Source organism: Euphorbia lathyris, chromosome 1, assembly GCF_963576675.1.
Source record: "Euphorbia lathyris chromosome 1, ddEupLath1.1, whole genome shotgun sequence".
NCBI lineage: Eukaryota > Viridiplantae > Streptophyta > Magnoliopsida > Malpighiales > Euphorbiaceae > Euphorbia > Euphorbia lathyris.
In genome coordinates this window covers 68,898,202-68,919,868 of record NC_088910.1, presented here as the reverse complement: position 1 = coordinate 68,919,868, position 21,667 = coordinate 68,898,202, and positions in this window count along the sequence as shown.

Sequence of the window (21,667 nt, the reverse complement as noted above, 5' to 3'; positions counted from 1 at the left end):
CAGCTGGATCTCTTTAAATTATTGTTGCCTTATTGTCGAGGTCATTTTAATATCTCCTAGATATTTTGGTTCTAGATCTGGCTCTGCGTTGGCGAATGATCCCTTGATTTGTCCATGCGGCAGACAACATACATTTGATATTCTTTCTATTTTTGGCATGCTATGACTTCTGCACTTCGTGCATAAATGTAATTGCATTGCTGTGAGTGATATATCAGGATTGATTTTGCTCATTCTTTTTTATCAGTCCACTGAATTCAAAGATATTGTCAAAATTGGGCGCACGCACACTCAAGATGCGACGCCTTTGACACTTGGGCAAGAGTTTAGTGGCTACACCACACAAGTCAGATATCGTTCATCTGTTCCTTTTTTTTTTTTTTTTTTTTTTTTTGGTTATAGTGTATGCTCACTTTCAGTTGTTTTGAAATTGTTTGCAGGTAAAGTATGCAATTGATAGGATCATGTGTACCCTACCTCGCATGTATCAGGTTGGCCACAGAGAGTATTAACCTTCCCTATTTGTATTCTTTTCCTATCCTATCCTCTTGACGACTTTTACAAGACTTCATACAATATTTATGCAGCTTGCACAAGGTGGGACTGCTGTTGGAACTGGATTGAACACAAAGAAGGGGTATGTTGCCTTAGTTTTAGCTCTTCTGTTCTGTTGCATTTTGTTTGTTGTACTGTGGAACCTATCTGTGACTGTAAGTGTATTCGCATCATCTTTCCAACTCCAAAATACAAACCCTGATTGTAAATTTCTTTTACCTTTTCATTTTTCTTCTTTCTTTACTTTTGACCGATAATAATGTTAGACACAACTCAAGAAGGCATAACAAAGCACTAAGTTGAAAAGTTATTTTTCTAGTACTTTTTTTTAGCATGATACTTGTATGTAAGAACACAATCCTTGTTAAAATTTTATGTAGGTGTCATTTGCTATGCAAATTCATATTACATTTCTATATTTGTTAAAAAAACTAGTAAAAGGTATGCATATATTTTTAGTTGCTTGCATATATTTAGACAAGGGTAGGTGGAAAGATTGATCTAGGTTTCAATTTTTTCATCCAAATGAAAGGAGAAATGTTGCCTGCATTCATATTTGAGGTCTGGGCCATGAAATAATTGGTTTGAGTTGGGAAGTCATCTCTCCTGCTGGAATCTGATGGTGAAAAATTGCAGCATTTCAATTAGTCTATACTGAAAGAAGAATAAGATTTAACAGTTACAAATGTTATATATCCATCTAGGTTTGATGTTAAAATAGCTGCAGCAGTGGCTGAGGAAACAAACCTACCATTTGTCACAGCAGAAAATAAGTTTGAAGCTTTGGTTAGTTCCCTACTATGTATGGCTTTGGTTTTCTTTTGTTCTTCCGTTTTGGCTAAGGTTGTAAATAGGCATATTTTTTGTTTTGATTTGACTTATTATGAAACTATGACAGGCTGCACATGATGCATTTGTTGAAAGTAGTGGGGCACTTAACACTATTGCTGCGTCTTTGATGAAGGTGGCTAATGATATACGCTTATTAGGAAGGTTGGTGCACTGCTTGGAACTTGGAAGTCCTGTCTCTACATCCATTTAGTCAATACTTGCTCTAATCTATTTGGGTTCACACTCTTTTCATTGTTCAGTGGTCCGCGGTGTGGCCTTGGTGAACTCATACTTCCTGAAAATGAGCCAGGCAGCAGTATTATGCCAGTATAACTCTCTCTCTTGTTCATCTGGGATCAGAAATTGGTCGCTTTCCTTTGTAGCTAATAGTAATTTTATCTTGTATAATCTTTATTTTTGCAGGGAAAGGTAAATCCTACCCAGTGTGAAGCACTCACTATGGTTTGTGCTCAGGTAAATTTTTGTTCATCGGTTCTGTTTCAAAAAGTCATTTAATCAATGGAATAAATCGATTACAAGAAGTTTAGAATTTAGATGTTTGATGCTCTTTTTTTTTTTTATGTGCACTTAATTTTGCAGGTTATGGGAAATCATGTAGCTATTACAGTGGGGGGATCCAATGGCCATTTTGAACTAAATGTTTTCAAACCTATGATTGCCAGTAATCTCTTGCATGTACGTGGCATTTTCAAATATCACTTGGCTGTTATCCCGTTATTTATTTGTATAATATCAAGTTTTGGCTTTTAGAGTTGAGAATACGAAGTAGCAGATTCTTACCTTATTATAGAATATGCATTATTCCACACTGATAGCATAGGTGCTTGGTTTACCAAACTAGTGGTTTGACTTTGTGGTGACAGTCAGTAAGATTGCTTGGGGATGCATCTGCTTCCTTCGAGAAGAACTGTGTGAGGGGAATTCAAGCTAACAGGGAAAGAATTTCTAAATTACTTCATGAGGTTAGTTTGTTATTAAATGATAATAAAAATATTTATGTTGATGGATTTCCAAAAGTAATTGAAGATGCATTATTCCCTTGCAGTCACTAATGCTGGTAACGTCCTTGAATCCTGTAAGTTGTTGTCTCATGTGTGTTATCACTTTGTTTTGTGTTGGTTAACTACTTAAATTACTGTTTTTATTTTTCTCCAGAAAATTGGATATGACAATGCTGCAGCGGTTGCAAAGCTTGCTCACAAGGAGGGAAGTAGTTTAAAGGTGATAATTTCTTCTTAGACCTATGTATGTACGTGAGGATGTAGGTTTGTTTGTTTGTTTGACAACATTTGACTCTGTAGGAAGCTGCATTGAAGCTTGGAGTGCTTACGGGTGAAGAATTTGATACTCTTGTGGTGCCTGAAAGAATGATTGGCCCATCGGACTGACGAGTTGCTTCTTAGAATAGAATTGTTTTCCTGATTCTTTCAGCTGCTGCTGTATTCTGCTTTCGTCTGACAAGGAAATAATTATTTGGACTTTATTCCAATTTTGTCCTCAAACTTTGAGCTATATATAATATAGGAGGCTTACTTACCCCCATGCAGGTAGGTTTAATAACGGAAGGCCTCCCACATTTTGTAATATGGGTTAACTGTAAATTGAGAAAGCAACAAAACTAAGGTGACGTTTGATAAAATTAAAATTAAGTGCTGAAAAAATAAGTACTGAATTTTAAGTGTTGAATATTATACGTGCTGAAATTATTAAATGATATGAGTGTTTGATAAATATTAAAAATAAATGTTGAATATTAAAATATTAGTTGATAATGTTTAAGTCAAAATTTAAATATTTTGACTTAACAGAATAAGTGATATGTAGCTTAATTGAATAATTTAAGTGGTTAATAAAAAAACCATGAGCAAACACATTTAAACTAAAAAAAAGTGAATCTATTAATTTAAGTGATTTTTATTGTTATCTAACAGGGCTTAAGTGCCTTGGAGATTATTTTTTATTTCGCTTTTGCATAAATATTTCTGCCTCTTAAAAGTTAACTTGGCAGTGTTATGCTTTTAGCTTTATTTTTATTTTTTTAAGAGGATGGGTTCAAACCCACAATCTTCCTTTCCTGATTTTAGAGATGTACTAATAGACCTCGGCATGGGCCGATGAGCTCGTCCGGCCCGAGCCCAGGCCCATTTAGTCGGGTCTGGACACATAAAATTAGTGTTAGGCTCGGTTCGGTCTAAGTCCGAATAAACCCGCCTAGAAAATGAACGGACTTGGGCTATATAAATATCGTCAGGCCTGGCTCGGCCCGGCCTGTTATCTATATACACATTTATAAATTATATATAATATTTATTTCCCTCATATATGTACCCTCCAATCCAAGGAGTCCTAACCCTAATTTTTTCTACTGCTTTTTTTCCAGCTCCTGCTCTGTTAGTGACAACATTTTTGCAGTGTATTGAGAGAGTAACACCAATTTCGATTTATTAGTATATGAACTTGTAAAATTTAGATCTTAGTTATTATTTGGCAATGACATGTTATCTACATGTCTTTTTAATCATTAATAATGGGTGTTGCTATTTACCATCCCTTTTTGCTTTTACCGCCCTTATTTGGACAATTTTACCTTTTTAATGATAAAAAATTGAATTTTTGATTAAAAAAAGCCAATTTTGGCCTAGGCGAGTGTCGGATCCGCGCAGCCATAGGGCTGGGCGGGTGAAACACTTGCCCAGCCAATGGCTTGGGCAGATATAGCATCCGCCCAAACCATTGGCTGGGCGAGTGTTTCACCCGCCCAAGCCATTGGTTGGGCGGGTGGTGGATCCGCCCAGCTCTATGGCTGTGCGGATCCGACACCCGCCTAGGCCAAAATTGGGCCAAGGCACAAATTTAATATTTTTAGTGACGGAAAATGTTATGCATTATGTTCATGATTTTTTTGAAAAAAAATATAAATTTTAATGTTTCCGACTTATAATCATCTATTTTCGGTGTTCAGGTTGTCACATATCAATTATTTTCATAATTTTAATTATTGTTGTCCGGGTTCGTGATTTTGGAGACAGAATTTTCAGTTTTTTATCAAAATTATGAAAAAAGATAAAAAAAAAAGTCCAAACGAGGGCGGTTGATAGCTCCCTATTTTAGATTGTTTTTAGGATTGTTTTCTTTATTTTCATTCGATTCCGCTATCGTTTGGTTAGTTTTTAGTTAAATTCAGCATTTTCCGTTATTTATGGAAATTTCTGTATTTTCAGGGATTTTCAGGATTTTTTGAGCATTTCCGAACCAGACCCAAGCCTTTTGGAGCATTTTCGGACTATTCAGGGACCATCAGAGCATTTTTGGGATTCGTCAGGGACCATTAGAGCGTATTTCGGAAGACCAAAGACCAAAACGAATAAAAACCGGAAGTTCTGCCCTTTTCTGGCGCCTGTCTCGTCGAGACACCAGCTGTCTCATCGAGACAGGTCCTCGTCTTGACGAGACATTGCCTGTCTCGACGAGACGAGGCGGGGAAAGGCGCAAAAACGCCTTTCCCTTGCTGAAATCTCGAATCCTAAGCCTAAAAACCCATTTTTAATGGTAGGAAATGCCGATTGTACCCCCGGGAGACCTAGGGTTTCGCCCTATCTCTATAAATAGGGAGCTATTCTCAGTTCTTTGGGGAGATTAGACAATTAATTATTTGTTAGCTACTTTCAATATATTTTCCAGCTTTAATTTCAGTTTAGTTCTAGATTAGCTTTCTTTAATTGAAGAACAAGCTCAACAGGTGGAGGATCTACCTTGTTTACATTGTAATCAGACAAACGGGTTTTAGAATTTCTTTCTCCTTCCCTTTTATCTTTATTTACATTTAATCAAGAATGTCTTCCATTATTCTTATTTGCATGATTGATATGATTAGTTTGTCTATGAGCTAATCCCCATCCAATCTAGGATGGGGATGAAATTGGTTGAATGGATGTGTATGATTAGGACTTAGGGTTTATTGTATTCGCTCTTGATTGATCAGATTATGCATGCTTAATGCCTAGATAATGTCAGGAATAGGATTAATGCTAGAATGAGACTCGATGACGATCAACTAGCCTGCTTTGTATATAATTGTGACTAATGCCTATAAACCTGATATAGATAGGATTATAGATAGATGAGAACATGACCACGGAATCGTCTATATGGAATCTGTGATAATATGACCTCGCTAGAGACCACTAGGAGTGTGGCTACGTGACTGGACTACGGCTTTAGTCTTAGTTGTCAAAAGACCTAATGCTTCCTAGGGTATATGCATAATCAAGCCGTCACCCGAATGCATGTGAATAGGTTAGATGAATCTTGATCACATTCGTCTTTCTTGTTAGGACAATTACCATCAATCGCTAGTAGAACTTAAACCTGAAGTCCTTTAAACCCATACTTAGGAATTGACCAATGAATTCCATGTCCTAGGTTGTAACCTACGATAAACCACAATCCACCCTGCGACTTGTTCTGTTTATAGCTTTCTTTAGATAGGCATTTATTTTATTTGTTTTACAACCCAATTGTTATTCAATTCCGCTAAATAGATAGATTTACCCTTCGAATTAACTAATTAGAATAATAGTCTTTGTGGTTCGATCTCGTGCTTAGCACAATATTACTTGTTGCGATAGGATACACTTATCCTATTAACTGCTATATACTTTACGAGCATTAAGTTTTTGGCGCCGTTGCCGGGGACTATTGTAATTGTAATTAGTTTAATTTAGATTGGTATATTTGTTTATTTAGCTTGCTATGAACCGACGTTCTCGGAGTCATTCTCCATTGTGGTTTGATCCTGACATTGATCGTATTTCTCGCAGGTTAAGGAAAGAACGCAAGGCAGCCTTGATCAGACAGAGAGCCAATAAGGATTTTAACACAGCAATCCCTGAGGAAAGTTGTGAAGAAGAATCAATGGCAGACCGGTCTATAATGGAGTTGCTTAAGGCGAAGAGGCCTACTGCTATCTCGAGCATCCTTGATCCCGAGATCACCGCGGCTTCCTTCGAGATAACACCGACAATGATATAGATGATCCAGAATTCGGGTCAGTTTGGTGGGGATTACCATGAAGATTCCAACGCACACCTCAACAAGTTTATGGAGTACTGCGGCACCTTCAAGTACAAAGATGTGACACCCGAACAGGTTTTCTTGAAGCTGTTCAGATTTTCTTTGAAGGATATACTGCAGACTGGCTGAGCTCACTTGCACCAGGCTCTCTCACGGATTGGGAAACCACAGTGGCTGCATTTCTGGTGAAATTTTTCCCTCCGTAAGATCGACATCACATCGTTCCGGCAGTTTGAGAGTGAGAACTTGCATTTGGTCTGGGAGAGATTCTAGAAACTGTTGAGGAGGTGCCCCCACCACAGATTTGAGGTGCACCATCTTGTTGACCTATTCTACTCAGGCATTCCTTTAGCTAGCCGAGCTTCACTTGATGCAGCAGCGGGAGGTAACCTTTTCAACAAGACGTCAGCTCAAGCTTACAGTTTGGTGAAGGAGCTGGCCGAGAGGAGTGCACATTGGCAGATAGAGAAGCCAAGTCAGAGGAGGGGCGTGTTTTCTATTGCTGCCCCGAGTACACCTGCAGAACCTGATCCACAGATTGCAGCACTGACAGAAAAGATGGATCTCTTGGTAGCTCAGCTGAAGACACCAGAAGTAGTGGCAAAGTGTGAGGTTTGCAGTGGCGGACACAAGAACGTAGAGTGCCCGATGGTCATCGAGCATGTTAATTACATCATGCAGTTTGGACCCTACAACACCCCCTGGAGGCAAAACCATCCAGGATTCAGTTGGTCCAACAATCAAGCAACCTTGGGACACCAGGATTTGCAGCTCCACCACCTCAGCAGAACCAGAACCAAAATCAGGGGCCGAGACCCAAGAGTGGTATGGAGGAAAAGATTGATGAAATGGTGAAAATTCTTGGAACTATGGAAGGCAGGTTAGCCAACAACGAGGCCTTCTGCAAGGGCCTAGAGACTCAGATCGGCCAGCTGGCGAAGATGAATTTTGAGCGAGCAACAGGGCAACTGCCACCGAACAAGGAGCCGAATCCAAGATGAATTCTCTCTCTCTCTCTAAACCCTTACCTTCTTCCCTCTTCCATAACTCTCATCTCCTCATCTTCCACCTACCCAAATAACTCCCCAACTCCCATCTTCTCAACTTCCAACAATTAATACTTCACAAATCCCTTCCCTTTTTACCTATTTAAACCTTCCACTCCTTCACACCTTCACCACCTCTCCTCATTCTCAATCTTCATTTCATTCTACTTTCTTCAAGGATTTGAGCTGGTAAGCTTTATTTTGGTTTAATTTTTGTGATTTTGATTGAATTTGATTGTTAGTCTCTTGATTTGATTTTGGGAAAATTAGGGATTTGCATGTTTAGGAGTTCAACTTTGCTAATTCTTCTAACTCATTTTTCATTTTGTTTTTGTTTTGTGCTAATTGTGTTAAGGGTTATTATTGCTTGTTTATTGTTTCAATTAAGTTTTTGTTGATTAATAGCTTGTATTAAACAATTTCACTAATTTCCCCTTTTAGGAGTTTTTGTTTAATTGTATAGATTGACTTTAGTTGATTTTGTTATTTTTGGTTGCTTGTATTTTCTTCTTTTGTAGATGAAAATGACTTATCAGACCGGAAGATGCCTTCGCCGCCGAATTGATACACTCCCCGAGAAGTTGGAACCAATCCTGGGATCGGTTTGTGCCTGAGTTGTGATGATCCACCCCACCCTCCTACTATCCCCGCACAAAATGCCAACCGATGTCACCCATGCGCGCTTTCACAAAGGTATAAATGTCCTTTCTTATTACTTTCTGTCGACGAGGGTAAACTGTATAAGAAAATAAAAAATTATCAATGTTTGATCCCTCGCTTTTTTTATTGGGACTGGTTAGAAAAATGTGGGTTACACGAGCGTGTTAACGCTCTTTTACATACTATGGGTTGACATGTGATTGACAGACGTCGTCGTCCTTTGTCTCATTGTTATATCTTAGAGTTCTACACAACTCTTAGATATGAGACAAACGATGACGGGGATAAAATTTTACATTTCCGTTTTAATAACAATCAGTATGCTTAGGATGAGGAAACAATGAACACGGCCTTCGAATTTAAGGAGGCCGATGTTACTAAATGGGAAAAGGATTTATCCCACAAACAGTACTTCACTAAAATATCTAGGGAGGCTCGTTACAGTAAATCCACTGCCACGAATAAGAGTCTGGCGGACCCAATGGACCGTCTAATGCACAAATGGATATCATTTAATTTGTGTGGTCAGAGGGATGCTGACAAGGTCATTAAAATGGACCTCCTTCTTTTGTGGTGTATGAAAAAGGGCCACCCTGCCCGGATGGCCCACATCATTTGTAGCCAAATGGCTAATTTCTGATTCACTAAGCGGGCTGCATTCCCATTCGGCGCTATCATTACACGCATAGCGTTTTGTGAGAGGCGTACAGAGGAGTTGGCCCAAAAGGCCAGCATTCCATTCTCATTACTTAGTCCATCTTATCTGCATAGAGCTGGTATTATTCACAACTCTGGTGTGTGGACTAGAGATTTTAAGGCAGCTGCAGGTACAGTTGGAGCCAGTTCTTCTGGTGCAGGTTCAGCAAATCTGCTGCAGACGAGTTCTGAGGAGGAAGACGAGGATTACCAACCGGGTTATACTGGTGATTTAGAGGAATGGTTGGAGCAGGCCATTGCTGTTGGCGAGCAGATAGAGCGGATATCCAGGCGCTCAATTATAATTTTAGGATTTCCGCTTGTATTTCAATAGCTTGGCGAGTGATATTCGGGGTTGGATGGATCGCCGCCCCTAGGGAGTATTTTTATCCTATTTTCTTTCTTGCACTTTACTTTATGCTTTGCTTTTTGCCTTTCTAGAATAAATGCATGTCGTAAGTGTGGGGAGGAGTGCAATAGGATAGAAAACTGTGGATTTCTGCCATTTTGTGTGAGTTGCATGTTTTTACTTTTAATGTACTTTGCTTGGCTGTGTGTGTGTGTTTATTTTTAGAATCTTTGCCTGTTTGTTTTCAATTCTTAGGATTTCAGAGTTTTTGTTTTTGCTTGTTTTTGCTTTTAGCTTTTAGGAAGAAAAAGAATCCTAGGAAGTTGAATTTGATGCATCTAGCAATCCTGACATTACAGTTGAAATTGTGCTTGAAAAGTCTGAACGCTCAGTTGAAATTGATGCATGCAAGCAAAAATTTTTGAACAACATTTGAGTCTCCAAAGAGTATTATTTGCCTAAGATTGACATGGAATGAGACGTTAGCTGAGGCTAGGATTGGTACAAATAAACCCTAAATTGTGAGCTAGAGCCGTAAAGATCAATATTTTAGACTCATTTTTAGGAACAATTGATCTCTTAGGTGTGGGATTACATTTATTGTCATTATGCTCATAGGAATTGCATCCAATACTGGTTGAATGTTGTATTATAATTGAACTTGAAGTGATTAGGCAACCTAGGTATAACCATTTGCAAACTTAAGCCTATTTTTTGTTTAGCCAAAAACCCTTGATAAATCCACTAGATAAGCCCCTTTGAGCCTACATATACCCTTTTTCTTTGATTAGCTTTGCTACAAGCCCTTAGCCTTCTTAAATACCCTTTCTCACCCAAGTTAATTGACTCAATCTATTGTTTTTACAAACGCAACCATGTGGTTTGCGAAATTTTGCAAACGCAATTCTGTGGTTTGCAAAATTCTGCATTTGAGTTCACTTTGTCAGAATTTGGTCGATAACAACCTCGAAATGAAACTTTTCAAAAGTTAAATGATATTTTAAGCAACTTTAATTCTTTAACTTTTTAGGGTTGATGTCATTTAAGTGTTGTTTTTTACAAGAGGGAAAGATAATGTTTAGTGAGAGAAAACTCTAAAAATGATGATTTTGAAAAATTAAAAATATGGTTCCATAATAAATATGATACTAAACAACTTTAACTGTTGAAAATTTTCATTTTAAGGTCGTTACCGGCCAAATTTGGTAAACATGTAAAATTTTGAACCACATGGTTGTATTGCAAAAAACAAATACCACATTTACTGGTCTGCAAATCGACCAAACCACAAGCTAGTTATTTATAATTGACCCATTTTTTTATATTGGTTTTAATTCTATTTATTAAAGTTAAATGAATGTAATTTGAATGGATCCTCAGATATTATCGTTACATAATTTGCTTTCGTTGGGATATTTTGTAAGTTATTTTATTATATATATTAAATATAAATATATTTTTTTTCAATTAAGTTAAATGAATGGAATTTGAATGAATCTTTATATGTTTTTTTTGTCATTGTGTTATAATTTTTTTCATTTATATTGGTTTTAATTAAATTGGTTTTAATGCTATTTATTAAAGTTAAATAAAGGGAATTTGAATGGATCCTTACATATTTTTTTGTCGTTATATAAATTTTTTTCGTTCAGATATTTTGTAAGTTATTTTATTATATCCATTAAATATAAATATAAATTTTTTTTAGTAATGTTGGTTTTAATGCTATTTATTAAAGTTAAATGAATGAAATTTACTTTTTTTTTTTTTTTTTTTGGTAAGAAGGGAAGAAAAAAAAACAAACAAACAAAAACCTAACCCGGGATCAGTCTAGGAAGACTGACCCCAATCCTATCCTCAAGAAGAGAAGGTAACAGAAAAGAAGGAGGAACGGAAAGGGTAGAAACACCTAACATCCCCCCATGCCCAGCAGCTGCCACGCGGTTTTGCTCCCTATAAATATGGGAGAAGGTAAGAGAATCGAAGGCAGGACGAAGCCTCAAGATGGCTTTAATGAGATTCTGACTCTTAAGACAAACAACCTGTCTATCCGAAATCCTGTTGATAGCCTTCAAATTGTCAGACTCCACCGAAAGTCTTTTAACACCCATGCGAATGGCGAGTTTAATGCCAGACAAGATCCCCCAGAGCTCTGCAGTAAAGGAGGAGCCCGTACCTAAGTTATGGGTAAACCCAGCCAGCCAGGCGCCACCAGCATCCCGAAGAACTCCACCAGCAGTAATTCTGTCATTACTAAGGCAGGAGCCATCCGTATTCAACTTGACAACCCCTTCCATGGGCTTCCTCCAACCAACTAACTGGACCTCTTTAACCGGGGAGGGGTGAACCAGGGGCTCTCCTTCAAAACTCTTTGTAATAACAGAGAGTTTTTTCGAGAAGTAAAACCGGAGGTCAGGAATAAAGACAGTCTTCTCAGCAAATAACTCTTCATTCCTCCATTTCCACATTTGGTGACAAATAATAGCGAAGAGAATAGCCCCGTGCTCCATACTGGCCAACAAATTCCCATTAACGCCTTCAGAGAACCAGTCAATATCAGAGAACCCCATAAAGGAAGGAAGGATGTGGTGAGGAAGGACCCCTTCCCAAACCTTTCTACTATTCGGGCAATCCCTCAAAGCATGGCACAAGGTTTCCACATGGCCGCTGCATCTGCTACAGGCACCAGATACAGCCAAGTGCCTTCTGTGTCTATCTGCATTCGTGAGGAGCCTGTCTTTGACTCCCAGCCATAGGAAACTCCTAATGCGGTAGGGGACTTTGAGGGCCCAAATGGACTTCCAAATTTCCAAAGGAGGATCAGCCCTATTAGGGGTAAAAGCTTCATAGGCCGATTTGCAAGAATAAGAACCATTATTAGTCAAGGCCCAGCAGTGTCTGTCCTTATCCTCCTCCTGATTACTAATCTTCACACCTCTAATATTAAGGAGGGTCTCCAGGCTAAGAAAGGAGTCGAACTTAGACCAGATCCAGTCTCCCTCCGAGTCCACCACATCAGCAATTCTACAGGAGAGGAGATCATTCGGCGGAGGGGCGATGCACACCTCAATCAACGGTTTGTCACCAATCCAGGTGTCATACCAGAAACTAATGGATCTCCCATTACCCACCTCCAAGCCAATCCCCGTACAGAACTCAGCAAAAACAGCACTAAGCCCTTTCCAGAGGAAGGAACAGCTGACAACCCTCTCCTTCGGGCCACCAAAGATTCTATCTTTCCTATACTTGCCGCACAAAAGACGAACCCAAAGGGAGGAGGGGGATTGCCACATTCTCCAAAGAAGCTTCATTAACAGGACTTTATTATTGTCCTTAGCTTGCCTTATACCAAGACCCCCCCTGCTCTTAGGCTGGCAGGCTTCCTTCCAAGGGACCAGGTGAATCTTCCTCCCATCCCCAGACTCTCCCCACAGAAAACGCCGATTAATTTTATCAAGGTCGTTGAGGACCGGCTCAGGGAGCTTACAGGCTTGCATGATGTGATTTGGAGCAGCGCAGTTGATAGACTGGAATTTACATTAGTCCTTACATATTTTTTTTTCGTTGTGATATTTTATAATTTATTTTATTCTATCTATTAAATATAAATTAGATTATTTAAATTTTTCTTTGTTACTATTTTGACAGCTCATAAAAAAGACCTCTATAACTCTTCTCATTAATTTATATCTGCTTTCACTGTTATATATATATATATATATATATTTCTTTTGATAATTTATCACTGTTATATAGATATATAGATATACCTATAGAATCCATTACTAAAAATGAGAAAGAAACTTAGAATGGTAATCATGACAAAACATGATTTATAATTGAAATAAATTTCATTGTAAGTATAATGTTTCAATACCTCTTTAATTATTTTCTTCAATATGTCTCATATTTCAATAAACAACTATCCGTACAAAAAATACATAAAAATAAAAAAAAAATCTTATGTGAAACTTCAAATCTATTCCTACAAAAAATACATAAAAATAAAAAATTCAATTATATGAGTTAGATAAACCTAAATTGAAAAAATCAGTAGACTTCGCCAAGTTCTGGATTTGCAAAATTAACTCTAATTCAACCTAACAATTGAGTTCATATAAAGCCGAAAATCCAAATTTTAATTAAAAGTTAACAATCGAAATGACTACAACTAACAACTTATACTAAAAAAGAATGAAAATATACAATATCTTTATTTAGTCATTTTGATAAAAAAAAATAAATAAAAAAGAAAACATAGATAAAACAGCGAGAGACGAGGAACAACAAAATTGAGAACAAAATAACTATTACATATGAAAAAAAATCGAACAATTACCTTCTGGAACATAACGATTTCCTATAATTTTTGGCACATTTGCTTTTTCTGATTTCAGTTGTCTATGTCTCTTCTATTTCCATCATATTTCTTTTATTACTTTAATTAATATGGTAATAATTGATAATAAATAAGATATTAATATAGTATTCATGATATAGAGATAATTAAAACTTATTAATTCATTTATTCTGTTTTGCTACTACAATGCAAATTAAACCAAAAAACCTCTTGTCTTTGCTTTCAGAAGATAATGTGGGAGTTAGCTTTCCTAGGCTAATCTCGAACTAACTTGTTGTGGTGTTTTGTTTTTTCCTTCTTTTCCCTACTAAAAAACCTCTAAAACACTTAAATTTTCTCAGCTTCCGCTGTTATAATATACTAGTATTGTGCCCGCGCGTTGCGTGAGTGATAAAGTTTTTGTACATAAATTTAACATTTTAATATTTTTAAAATTTTATATCATTTACCTATAGTGATATTAATATTTTGTTTTAAAATAATTTAAATTTATAAATTGTAAATTAATTAACAAACAACCCTTTATAATTGCTTATAATAGTTTTTGGAAATTGTTGAAGTCATAATCTATTGACCATGTTGATATGTTTGCAAGGGCCATTCCTTTCCGTTCTTGTATAATAATTTTTCTATATAATCTTGCAATTTGAAAATATTTACTACATTTTGTGGCGATGTTTTTTCAATCAAATTCTGGCTTTCCTAAAAAAAATTTCTCGTGCTATCTGAAATCTTTGATAAATCCATGAATTTGAAATAAGTATGTTTTTCGTTTTAAAATTTATTTAGTTTATAGTAGTTTGGAGGTTTTAATATTGTGCTAATTATTATAACGAAAAATTAAACGTGTTATAATTTTTTTTAGTTATATTGATTTTAATGCTATTTATTAAAGTTTTTTTTTATAAAAACTATTTATTAAAGTTAAATGAATGGAATTTGAACGGATCCTTACATATTTTTTATCGTTATATAATTTGTTTTCGTTGGAATATTTTGTAAGGTATTTTTTTTTTGAATCAAAAGAACAATGAATTAATGAGCCAAATCATGGTAAAATTGTAATAATGAATCAGAAACATAACTCGGTAATAAATTAAAAAAAGAAGGGCAAGTGGATAAACGAGAAGACTGTGCTAACACATGTGCCATCCCATTCGCTTGCCGCCGTATCCATTTGACTGAGTAAGAGTCATTTGATGTTAGAATCGATCGTATTTGAATAATTCTATCCCCAAATTCAGAATCATCAACATAACTAGAATTTATTGCATCAATTACTTGTTTAACATCAGATTCGAAAACCACATTCCTTATTCCATCAGCTTCTAGCTATTGCATAGCCCGTAATAGAGCTTCGGCCTCACATTCTCGAGTTGTTGGACAACATAACAGACCTGCACATCTCCCCAAGTCTCCCCATTACAAACTGCCCATTTGCATCTCGTACTGCTGCTCCCATCCCTGCACGACTATCAACGTTAAAACATGCAGCATCAACACAACACGAGAGAAATCCTTCTGATGGCGGGTGCCAAGCCATGCAACCAGCAGATGAACTATTTCCTACTACTGTATTTCTGATTTGATGTTCTCCCGTACCAGTCCGATTTCTCAAGGCATTTGCTTCTGACCAATCATTAAGTACCGTGCAAGCATGAGCCACTATTTGATCTATTGTGCGAATCTCATACTACCAAAGACGAGTATTTCTAGCCTGCCATAAACTCCAGAGGTGCATCAAAAATGTTTTCACACTTTGTTCCGGTGCTGCTCTAATCATATTATGAAACCACGCTGTCAGGTTCTCAGCCACCACCGCCTCTGCATTAATTCGATCCAGAAGTCCCGCCTTCTGCCACACTCTTATAGCTCCTGCACATTCAATAAAAAAGATGCCATCCATCCTCCCAAGGTTCGTTACATATCACACAAGTATTACATACCTGTAACCCATGAAATTGAAAATTCACTCGCGTTGGGAGACAATTGCGTGCTAGTTGCTAACCAAAATGTCGGACCTTGTATGGAATTTCAGCATACCACAATTTTTTCCATGCTCCCTGAACATGAAATCTCACACCTCCTTCCAACGTTGTAGCCAATCTGTAAGCACTTTTTACTGTGTAACGTCCTGAAGAATGGAATTTCCATATTAACCGATCCTCACTACTCAAAGTACCAACGGACAGTTTATGAATCTTTGTAATATCTCTATGCTCAAAAATTTCCTCCAACAGCTCTTCATCCCAATCCTTGGAATTATGGATAAACAAATCATTAACTTTTAAATACTCCAACCCTTCTACCATAGGGGTTCGTATATAGCCATCCTCTTCATCACGCAACCATCTCTCATTCCACACATTTATTGATTGACCGTTTCCAATTTTCCATCTGATTCCTTCTTTAATGATTAGTTGAGAACTTCAGATACTTCGCCATATAAAACTTGGTGAATGCCCCAATGAGGCCCCCATAAAATCCCCTCTTGGATAATATTTAGCTTTGAAAACTTTACTAACAAGCGAAGATGGATTGGTAAATAACCACCATCCCTGTTTTACCAACATAGCAAGATTAAAGGCTGTGAAATTTCGAAAACACAGTCCTCCCATCAATTTTGGAGCACATAATCTATCCCATGCCATCCAATTCAGTCCTCTCTCACCTGACTTTTTATTACCCCACCAAAACGAATTCAGCATTCGTTGTAATTCCTCAGCCGTTGATATAGGAAGCAAGAATACACTCATGAAATAGATTGGTATGGCTTGCCCTGCTGCTCGAATAAGTGTAGCCGCTTTTGATATTCCTTTCCCTATCCAGCGTTGTAGCCGCTGCCATAATCTGTCTCTGAAGTGTGCAAAGATTGCTCGTTTCATTCTACCCACCAATGATGGAAGACCCAGATACCTTCCTGTATTCAACGGACTAGTAATACCCAAAATGCTAGAAATTCCCATAGCCAGATCATTTGCCACATTTCTACTGAACATGATTCCAGATTTTTGGAAATTTATAGCTTGCCCCGAAGCTAATTCATATGATCTGAGTAATTTTTTTAACACTCTAATTTCAGATATAGTAGCCTGGCAAAATAAGAATGCATCATCAGCAAAGAGCAAACGTGAAATTGCAGGCGCCCCTCGCTTAACTCGGCAACCATACAATAACCCCCTATTCTCAGCTGCCACCAATAAAGACGTCAACCCTTCAACACAAAGCAGGAATAGGTATGGTGATAGTGGATCACCTTGGCGAAGTCCTCTTTTTGGGCAAACAGGACCAACCAACTGATCATTTATTCTAACCATATATTGCACAGAAGTTACACAATGCATTATCAAATTTACCCATTTATCTGCAAAACCCAACTTTAGCATCAATTCTCTTAGATAATTCCAATCCACCCTGTCATATGCTTTACTCATATCAACCTTTAGTGCCACATTTCCTACTTTCTTAGCAACATTATTGTTAATGCTATGAATAAGTTCAAATGCGATCAAAACGTTGTCATGAATAGACCTCCCTTTAATAAAAGCAGATTGATTTTCAGAGATAATCCCAGGCAAAAGCATTTTCAATCTATTCGCTAAGACTTTGGAAAAAATTATGAGTATAACATTACACAATGCTATTGGACGAAGTTTAGTCATAATAACAGGATTCTCACACTTTGGAATGAGAGTAATGATAGTATTATTAAGCTCAGAGGGAAACATACCTTGATCAAACCATGTTGACCTAGCAGTGAAGATATCATCTCCAATTATGTCCCAGAATTTTTGATAAAATCCTGGATTAAATCCATCAGGTCCTGGAGCCTTATCAGAATGCATAACAAATAATGCTCTCTTGAATTCCTGTTTTGTAAGTGGTCATAGTAATTGCTCATTGTCCCGATCAGTGATGCGTGGCTGCATTAAATCTACTACTTCACTCCATTCGCTATTACTGTCAGAGAAAACTGATTCAAAATACTGTATTGCAATCTGCCCCATCCCATCTTTATCATCAATCCATTCTTCTGCATTATTTCTGAGCCTTGTTAAACTATTCTGCTTCCGTCTTCCATTAGCGAAAGAGTGGTAAGAACGAGTATTCAGATCTCCCTGTTGAAGCCATAAGACTTTTGCTCTCTGTTTCCAGTAGTCTTCCTCTTGAACCATAATTCTCATATACTCAGCTCGGTTCGACTCATACTCATCACTATTATTTGGACGTCCCACATCACGTAATTGTATTAATTTCGCTTTTAATTTTTGAATTTTCTGACGAAAATTGACATTACTACTTCTGCTCCATCTTATAAGCACTTCTGCCACATGTGTTAACCACGAACTCAGTACCATTCGCCTATCTGATCCCTATGCCTCCTTTATCACATTCCAAATCTCCTCATCCCTTAGCCATCATTGCTCGAATCTGAACTGCTTATGCCTCGGAACAGCTAAGTCGGTTGATGTATGCAATATTATTGGGGAGTGATCTGAAGTGGGAGCAATAGAATTAACACAAAAATTACCAGGAAAACACCTTCCCCATGCTTCTGTACAAAGGCTTCGATCTAACTTCTCTTGAACTTCATTTGGTTTACCTCTATGTCGTACCCATGTATATGGATAACCTTGTAAGGGAATATTAGTAAGGCCACAATCAGTCAGCGTATCTCTAAATCCCTTATAGCACCACTCTGGATGCTCATTTATCCCCTGTTTATCACTATGAACAAGTAGATCATTAAAATCTCCCAAAATAGACCATTGGAGAGAAGAGGCGGCAATAAGGCTCCTTAGTAAATCCCAAGAAGTCCTTCGTCTAGCTCTCTCCGGGTACCCATAAAAACCAGTAAGGCGCCAGTCTCCATCCCTAGGGTCATTTACAGTTAAATCAATGTAATTTGGTGAAAATGACCTTAAGGAGCACATACTGGCCTTCCTCCAAAAAGCACATATTCCTCCACTTCTCCCAATCCTATCAACAACAAAACACCCTTCAAAACCAATACGTACCCTGATAGCTTCAATGAGATATTGACAAACCAGAGTTTCATACAAGAAAATAACATCAGGCCTATGAGCTTTGATGAGCTCATACATAATGGGAACTGCCCTAGTGTTGCCCAGACCTTGGCAGTTCCAACTAAAGATTTTCATTGCTCTGGGTAGACCATTTGGCCTGCCTATCCTATTTGCTGTTTAACTTTGTTTTGAACTTCTTGGTTTCTATGTTCTTGCTCACAAGCTTTATTATCATTATCATTTTCCTGGTTTTGAGGTAGATCATCAATTTCCATGGTTTGAATGGTTACCTCTTGTATAGTCTCAATTGGTTTTGGTCGAAATGCAACAAGTTCTCCCCTTCGTCTTTTCCTTTCCTCTCCTACTTCTAATCCGGTTTCTGATTGCAAGAGATTAACTAGAGGGATTTCCACACCCTCATGATCATAAAAGCTTACACCAAAGTTCTTTGATAGATGCCGGAGATTATGTCTAGGAGTTGGTCCCTTCATCTATCCCGCTGTACTACTACCAACATTTCTGTTTGAGCCATATACCATATTTCCTTCGGGCCTAGCCTCTTCCTTCAGCCATCTTTCTCCTCCCAGAACACTAGCACGACGTAAGGGAGCCTTTATAGAAGCATCCCAAGCCCTCACCAAGTCCTATTCCTTACTACAAAAAAAAAAGATCTCACAATGTCTATCCAAATGTCCAATTAGACCACATATAAAACATATAGTTGGCAATTTTTCATATTTAAAGACACAGTTCAACCAGTCTCCTCCTGCCCTTCTTACTTTTTTCCCATTTGTAATGGTTGTCTGATATCCACACTAACTCGCACACGGAGATAGCTTTGCTCATTTATCCATTTCGCTTTTGAATCCATAGATACATAAGACCCAATGAAATTTCCCAATGCCTGTGCCACTGTCTCAGTAAACAAATTCTGTGTAAGACCATGAATCTGTATCCAGAAGTTTGTATGTGTCAATTGAGCTGCAGATGGATCTTCCCCCTCTTTCAGAGTATAAAAAATCAACAATTGATTATCAAAAGTCCAAGGACCATTTTCACCAACCCATTTCAGATCATACGGATGATAAAACCTAAACAAAATCAAACTTCCCCCAATCTCAGAAATTGTTAAACCTTTCCCCGGTCTCCATATACTAGCCATTCGATGTTTGAAAATTTCAAAATTAAAGTTTTTATTCGTCACAACTGATCCAACCAGACACCACCTATAATCAATCTTTTCTCCTCCGGTGTCTGTCACTTCGAACTCGAACCCATCGTCAACAATCTTCAATTGTTGGAACTGGTCTTCCGTTGCCTTCTTGTATATTGAAGTTTCTGATCAAAACAAAGAAGAAAAAAACCCAGCAGTTTATCAAACAACAGAGGCGAGAGAACGCACAAAACCACCCACACTTCCAAACGGACACAAACAGCATAAAAACCAAACACTCTCAAATGGAGTAGGCTCTTAACAAGAGCATTTCAGATCATCGATCCTAATTAATCACCCTTTCATTCTCTTTTCTGAAATATTTCAATTAAATTTTCACTCTATAATTTTGAATATTTAAATTGTAAATTTAGGAAAGAAATAATAGCATAATTTCTGTTCATTTTTTTCTTAATTTTCTAGGTCAGCGGAACACTTTAGCATAGATCGGCGGCGGATCGAAGGTGACGGAAGCCTTAGCAGAGATCGGCGATGGCACCCCAAGCAGCGGAACCCTTATCAGCGGTGGCGGAAACTCCATTAAAGCAAAACATGCCCTTTTCTCTTTCTAGGTCGAACGCGAAGGCACCATCAGGATCGAAGTTTGGCGGCGGCAGCAACCTTAGAAGAGATCAGCGGTGATCGGTGGTGGCAGAATTGATCGGTGGCGGCAGAAAATTGAAGCAGCGGCGGAAAACCCTAGATCGCCATTTGCCTTTCTCTTTTCTCTATCTCTCCGTAATTGACCCAAATATCTCTTTATTTTCTCTTCGTAAGGTAATTTATTATATCTATTTTTTTTTGGTAGAAAAGGAAAGGAAAGCAAAGCAAAACAAGCAACTACACCGGGATTAGCCTAGGAAAGCTAACCCCAATCCTATCCACTAAAAGAAGAGGAGAAAGAGCGATAGGGGGAACGGTAAGGGAATTTATTATATCTATTAAATATAAATATAATTTTTTTTTCCAGTTATATTGGTTTTAATGTTATTTATTAAAGTTAAATGAATTGAATTTGAATGGATCCTTACATATTTTTTGTCAATGTGTTATAATTTTTTTCCAGTTATATTGGTTCTAATGTTATTTATTAAAGTTAAATAAAAAAATAAATGGATTTACATATTTTTTTTGTCGTTATATTTTTTCGTTGAGATATTTTATTAATTATTTTATTATATTTATTAAATATAAATATAAATTTTTTCAGTAATATTGGTTTTAATGCTATTTATTAAAGTTAAATGAATGAAATTTGAATGGACTCTTACATATATTTTGTCATCATATAATTTTTTTTTTGAAAAGCATCATATAATTTTTTTCGTTTCGATATTTTGTAAGTTATTTTATTATATCTATTAAATATAAATGAGATTAGATATAATATTTATAATTTTCTTTTGTTATTTATTTTGGTAACTAATCAAAAAGGCCTATGAAACTCTCATTAATTTCTCTCTGCTTCTACTGTTATATATAATATGGATATAGATATATAATCCATCGCTAAAAATGAGAACGAAACTTAGAATAGTAATTATGGCAAAACATGACTTATAATTGAAATAAATTTCATTGTAAGCATAATGTTTCAATATGTCTCAAACTTCAATAAACAACTATTATGTGAAACTTTATATTTATTCGTACAAAAAATGCATAAAAATAAAAAAAAATCAATTCATATGAGTTAGATAGACCCAAATTAAGAAAAAAAAATCAGCGTGACTTCACCAGGTTCTGAATTTGAAAAATTCATCCAACTCCAATTAAAGCTAACAATTGAGTTCATATAAAGCCGAAAATTTCAATTTTAGTTAAGAGTTAACAATC